General features: G+C 41.5%; 1 pseudogene; it reads left to right on the top strand.

The window, feature by feature from the left end:
* Positions 1-420: 420 nt before the first annotated feature.
* On the top strand, positions 421-6971 carry LOC122800228 (annotated as a pseudogene).
* The last annotated feature ends 426 nt before the right edge of the window (positions 6972-7397 follow it).

The following is a 7397-nucleotide window of genomic DNA, read 5'->3' on the forward strand; positions in this document are numbered from 1 at the left end:
TAGCATGAGAAGGGTTCAGATGAAAAATAGAGAGTAATGACCATAGCCACCCACTGGTCACCTTCATGTTGGTTTAACTACACATGTGCCATTTGTCAGGAGCCAAAATGACTTCCCTGTACATGCTCTGACTTACCAAGGCTCGGAAGAACTACCTGTACGTGTTGTGGCATGCCAAGGCTGTTTCTCGGAGTGCAGTACGGGAGGGGGCGGTGTGGGTGGACCACTAGTGACTAATCGGACACATCACAAATCTGACCTTGCCTTGGGTTACAATATGCTGGGGGGGGTGGGCACAGACGTTTTGTGAAAGTATATATGTCCTGCATAAGGAGATGATGATGGAGTGGGTTGCTGGGATAAATAGTGCTAATGAGATACAATAGCCAGTAGATTTTCTGTATGGAAGCCAGAAGGAATATGATGTGGAGAAGGCAAATTACCACAAAGAACAAAAGATCAAATGAGGTAGAGGACAGCCAGGGCACTAAGAGTAAGTGTTTTTTGCATCAGCATCAACTCCATGCATGTATCCAAGAAAACAATATGTTTGCATTATGGCTGCTTCTATATGTAGGGACACAGGAAACTGTATGTAATGGGGCTTAAAGGGCAGACGACCAGATTCAACACAGTTGCTATTTGTGTGTTTGTGTACGTACATATGTATATGGGTCTACTTCATTTCACTGAAACTCAAGTTTGCCTGTGCACAATTCACCGATAGCACATTTGACTGAAACCTCATTTAGTTGAAAGTTATATATGGCCTTTTCTCCACTGTAGTGTGATCCTGGAGTTAAGGGGGGGGGGCACAGCCCCCCCACATTGGGGGATGTGGGGGGCTGACATCAAAACTACTTCTAACCAGATCATTTGGCAAAATTGAAGTGTATTAACCCACCAGATGCGCAGTAGCAAACCCCGCCCGCGAGCATTTTGACTTGATTTTGATTGAAAGATGCCACCATAACACAAGGTAATATATGCAATATGCGAAACACAAGTTAATTGCACAAAAAGATTCGATTGCACAAAAAACAAGAAAACACATACATTTAGCATGTGCCTATTTATTTATTTCGTGAACTTAGGCTAAAAACAGACACCCACAACCTCTAAAACTGCATCAGGAAGCATTTGCACTACTTTCACTACTTCAACGACAACTTAAATTCACAACTTTTACTATACAGGAGTACTTAACATGCCAAGATCTGATACTACTGAAACAGAAGGATAAATGCTGAATGAGGCCAGGTCCCTTTACCTAACCAATTCTTATAAATTTATCAGTAGGAACAGTTTCCAAACAAAGAGTTATACAAGAGTATGTGTAAGAGTAAAGAAACAAGAGTGCCGCTGTGGGGAAAGTTACAGAAAACCCAGTCCAAATATTCTGAATGCAAATAATAAACCCGAGCACTTTCACTGTAACTATCTATAAATGAAAATCTGCATGACATTGTGGGCACCATAACTGTGTACCAGAAATGGAAGGCTACACCGATCTAGTCACCTTCAATTGAAATAAAACTAGTAACTATTCAAGAGTGATGCAATGATATTACCATTGCCAAAGACACCAATACAAGCAAATAAATAAATACACATACACACAGTTTTCAATTTTTGCCCTTTAAGTGGTACCCATAGAAGCAGGCCACCCAGTCAGGTAATTTTGGCCATACCTACGTTAACTAGTTATGGGGAGAAAGACAACTGAAGGGCAAAACTCTGGTCATATGCTGCTATTTTCCATTTGTTTACTGTGTAGGTATGCTAGTCTACGGAACCTTTTCTTCCATTATTCTGGAGAATAATTATTATTATATGTTAATCTAATGTAAAGGGACTGATTGCTCGAATGTCATTATTAGCATGTTGCGCCATTTTTAATTCTGTGGATTTACCATTACAAGCATTGCATGTCAATCACGGCACATTATCCCCCCTCTGCATGTCAGTCACTGTGGGCACGCCCATACCTGCACAAACTCGGTGGTGGGTCAATACACTTCAATTTCGCCAATCATTCTTAGTGGAAGATTGCTGATATATTTAAAAAAAACTATGCTAACCTTTCTGTAACATACTTTTTTTCTAAATACGTATGTCCAAAAACTGCTGTCGAAAATGATGGCTACTGCTAATATCACAGTGTTGTAATACATCTTGCTACAATCCTGTGTGAGCACGGACTGTGTGGACACACTGGCCCCTCCATGCTGTTCTCCTGCTTGTTTTCTTCCCTAGTTTTAGACAGAACACGTTTAGGTTATGTACAGAACACATTTAGGTTATGTGGTGATGATGCCCTGATGGCATACTTTTTGTATTGCTGAATGTAATTACTCTGTTGTACCAGCTAGCACATATCTTTATGTATATATTCAGTTTCTCTGAAACCAAACTTCTTTGATCAGAATCTCTTGTCTGTAGTCACCTGACTGCAAGGAAGTGAAGAAACTGAACTTTTTCAAGTCATCATGATGGCCTTGTAAAAAGTTGTGATGCCATCATTTTTATAAAAATCTTACAGTGAGTGTTGCCTTTCACCATGAGATAAAAGTAACTGTTCTTGAGTATCGCATGTAAATTCGGTTCCCCATGTATGTGAAAGTAATTGTGCCTGGAATTTCAGTACCATGTTACCTTTAGTAATACTAAGTCTTCTATAAATTAATAGTATGCAGTGGAAGAAAACCCATCCCTGTTAAAGGGAGGAATATATTCTTTGCCATATTTCCCTTTAAAGTAATGGCATATGATGAGGCAAAATCTACCAGCATCACCTTCCTTTGAGTTGTTCTTGTATTCCGGACAAGAGTGGTGGATGTTTTTTGTTTGCAGTGATCTAACCTGTAAGTGTATGTCGCTTCTCTTTTTGTATTGTGGCCGAAAAGTCTGCTTGGCTTTACTTCATTTTCATTTAAGTGGGTTAAGTGATCATAGGTCTTCTAGTGCATGATAGACTGTCTGACGCCCTTACAAGTAGCATCCTACAAGTAGAGTGAAAACTGTGGATATCCACTGCTACCCATAGAGTTTTAAAGACTAAGAAAGACATGGAAGTAGGTTGCCAGGTCTGTCTTCCATATTAGACATGTATGCACTCACAGCTAATGGCAGTTTTGGTGTCCCCAGTTGACATTACAGCATTTGTCTGAAATGGGGGATGAAACAAGAGCACCCGGAGACATGCAGACTCCACATTGCCCCAGCTGAGAACCAAACTAGAGAACCTGTCACTGTGAGTTGGCAAAAAAAGAGCTGAATTACAACTGGATCTCTTCTCAAAGAGAAAAGGCTATGAATGTTGGGGATAATACTTTGCCCAGGTATAGGAAAGCAAAGTGTCCATTAGACTGGATAATAAAGTCCATAATTTCTGTATAAAAGGTCAAAGCAAGCTAAGTATGCTTCAGCTCTAGACAACAAAGAATTTTAAGAAATCCATTACAGGTGGAAACAGACACACCAAATTTATTGATAAATAGGTTAAATTGCCCTTTTTGTTAGCTGCTCAGCCATGCATGACCCTTACAAATGGTCTGTATCCATATTTTCATGAGCACTTACACGAGTGCATGGATCGTTCTATCCCAAACAGAACCAACACGCTATCCTCCAAAAAAAGGAAGCCAGTCTGGTGGTCCCCTGCCATAAACAAACTGTATAACAGAAGGAAGAAACTGTTGCAAAAGAGAGTAAAATCCCATGAGTGGAGGAGCTCCCTGGTCAGCCTCGGTAAGAAGCTGTGATCCCTGATAAAATCCTCCAAAGCTAGTTACGAAAACAAAATTGCCACTGATTCTAAAGATAACCACAAAGCATTCTATAGCTATGTCGAGAATCTCAATGGCAACACTCGGATCTGCTTTGAGTTATAGCACAATGGCACTAAATATACAGACCCAACTGAAATTGCCAACATCCTGGCAGGTCCCTCCCCCCACCCCCTAAAGGGCCCATCTCTATACTGGAAGAATGCAAAGTTCCTATAATCATGGCTGCACAGGTAAAAAAAAAAAAAAACACTCTCCAAAGCCAAGAACACAGTATCCATGGGACCAGACAACATCCCAGGCTGCGTTCTACACGAACTGCAGAACGAACTGGCACCCCACCTGTACCATGTTCAATCATGGCCTCACCTCAGGCTTTGTGCTCGCTGAATGGCGCACAGCGACTGTTATCCCACTCCTTAAGGGGGGAGCCACCACGGACTCCGGGAACTACCGCCCCATTAGCCTGATGAGCCTGGTCTGCAAGGCCATGGAACGTATCATCATGGAACTTGTAAACAACTCTGGACCCCATCCAGTTCGGGTTTGTAAAAGGCAGATCATGTCTCCTAAACAGATAGACTTCTTTGAAGTAGTAAGCCGTAGGCGAGGGTAAGGTGGTTCACACAGCCTATCTAGATCTTGCCAAGACTTTCAACACCATCCCCCACTCTGGAATTGTAGATAACCTCACTAAACTAGGGGACGTTCGATACCATCCCCCACTCTGGAATTGTAGATAACCTCACTAAACTAGTCACAAGATGGGTTGCCAACTGGCTCACTGACAGAACCCACACTGTGAAAGTAGCAGACTCTAAGTCTGACTTCAGACCAGTGACAAGTGGAGTACCACAGGGTTCAGTCCTGGGTCCTCTCCTGTTTGGTATCTACTTCTCTGAAGTACAGGCTAACACAGAAGGTCTTTGGTTAACAAAGTTCTTAGATGACTGCAAACTAGGAGCCATAATCGAAACTCCTAACGATGTGGACATCCTACAAAAGGGCCTCACTGAGACAAATGCCTGGTGTCAAAGCCATGGCCTCAAGCTCAGTGCCAAAAAGTGCATTGTCATCCCCTTTGGTAAAAACTCTGTACCCCTGAACTACAACATAGGCGGTAGTGTACTTAACACCGAAAGTGAGATAGAAGACCTTGGGACACAGGTGGACAGTAGTCTCTCCTTTGATAATCACATTGCCACAGTAGTCAGGAAATCCTTCTACATGGCACACCTCATCACAAAAGGTTTGTCATCCAGAAAAAAAGAGGTCATTGTTCCCCTCTACTCATCACTCGTTAGACCCATTATAGTGTACAATGCCCCTTTTGGTATATACCTCACAAGAACTTCTACAACAACTGGAAAGGCCGCAGAAATACCTCACAAAGAGGATTACCGACCTCAAACAGATGCCCTACACAGATCGTCTCAAAAAAACTCCAGCTTTACTTCGTCGCATATCGCCTACTAAGAGGTGATCTCTGCCTTACATATAAAGCTGTGTCAAACCCAGAGGTGTTGGACATGCTCCACTTAAAGAAATACCAATCCCTCCGAGCTACACGCTCTAGGGACCTAAACCTTGTCACCACAATAAACAGAACATGCCGGAGGGATAGATTCCTATCCCAGAGACTTCCCATACTCTGGAATAAATCACCTATCTATATCAAACAAAGCTCCTCATTAGCACTGTTCAAGAAAAATCTTGATTGGATGAGAAATAGGAAATTCACCCCGGGGATCACTTCTGTGGCTCTGCTCGACAGTGGCACAGGAAAATAATTTTCTTGGGTGGCAAAAGCCAGGGTACTTTTTTGGTTGGGCTTAGCCTAGTACCTACCTATGAACCTATGCTGCATTATAGTCCTATCCATGCCATTTAGCCATTTATTATTCAATTTCAGAAAGGCCTGCGCCTCTGAGGAAAATGGCAACAGTCCCCAATCATATTAATTCTGTTTAGCTTATACATATGCAGCCTTCCTTTAGATATTCCAAATTTGTAAACAATGCCCTCCTGCTGCACCCCTATTTAAAGGAGTTGCAGTTGCTGTCCTGTAAAAGAAAGGACATTAACTGAGAGACTTGCCCAGCTGTTAATGTCGAAATAATGTCAGCATTTGAAAAAGAACAAAATATGTACATCAGTAGTGTTCCTCCTCTTGGCGATAAGTTAGTGATATTGCATTATGTGAAAGAGGACCTAGAACAAATGGAAAAGCAGAACCATGCAAGGCCAAGACTTAATATTGTTCAACCACTTTCTGAATCATGTGAAGAGACATGATATCTTCTGATGCTGTAACTGTAGCTTCCAAGGAAACGAGTGTAGAAACGATTCTTTAGAACATGCTGAGGGGGAATCTCACTTCTACAGCATCAGTCCAAAAGACATCATTTTCACTAGAGAACGAGACCAAGATGACCACATTGAATGGCTACTAGACAAGAAAAAATATGAAGAAGCTCTTGTGACAGTTGAAATTAGCCAGAAGACTGTGAAATGGCACAAAGTGAAAGATACTGGCTTAGCTTATATAAATCACTTGGTGGAAATAGGAGAATTCGATAAAGCTGCAAGAAAATGCCAGACATTATTTGGAAAATCAATGCATTCCTGGGAGAGTGAAGTTCTCAGATTCAAAGAAATAGGGCAGCTAAAGGCAATTAGTCTCTACTTACCAAGAGATGACCTGCGACTAAGGCCTTTAATTTATGAAATGATTTTACAGAGCGACTATGGGGGGTTTGCTATACTGATTAAGCACTGGCAGGGAATATACAACAACAAGACTGTAGTACAAGCAGTGCTCTATCATTTGAGGAGAGATCCACAGAATAAAACTCTGCTTGTGACCATTGCTGAACTGTATGCATATGATCAGCACTATGATAAGGCACTTAATCTACCTGAGGCTACGTCATAAATTATTTTCCAACTAATACATAAACATATAGTCTCTTTGATGCCATCAAAGACAACATTGTTCTGGTTATGGAATTCAACAAAGAGAAAGCAGTTGACATGCTACTAGACAATGCAGACAAAATCCTCAGTCGAATGGGGAATAGCCACCAGGCTCTACAGATGAATATGAAAGAGATGCAAGATGTAGACAAAGCTATTAGATTTGAATCCTATCAGACTGGACCCAGCAGCAGATTGGAAGAGTAACACAGGCTGTGTACAGCAGTCACACTGTCCACACTGCTTACTGTGATCTGTCATTTGACATCAGACACCTTGCTAGCACAGTTAGTAAACTAAATGCATTACAGATCCTTACGTGGTAGGCTGGATTGCAAATTAGCTAAGACGAGCTGCACAGTAAGAGTAAGCAGGGGCAGTGTCTGAGAGCATGAAAAGTAATTAGCGATGTTTACATGTCTTAGTGCTGGCTTTACTTCTGTCTGCTATGTATTTTTTTGACCTCCAGTAGTATGAGCAATTTGATATCTGCTTAACAAACAAAGTTTTGCTGACCCACCCAGTATTGCATTGTAATGTGCAAATGGTTTACCACCCTGATGTTCCTGTGCTGTTTTCACATGGATCACTAAATGTGATGGGATAATTTCTTGAAAATAGATGATGCATCCT

Source organism: Protopterus annectens, chromosome 4.part0, assembly GCF_019279795.1.
Source record: "Protopterus annectens isolate FY-2018-M chromosome 4.part0, PAN1.0, whole genome shotgun sequence".
Classification (NCBI taxonomy): domain Eukaryota; kingdom Metazoa; phylum Chordata; order Ceratodontiformes; family Protopteridae; genus Protopterus; species Protopterus annectens.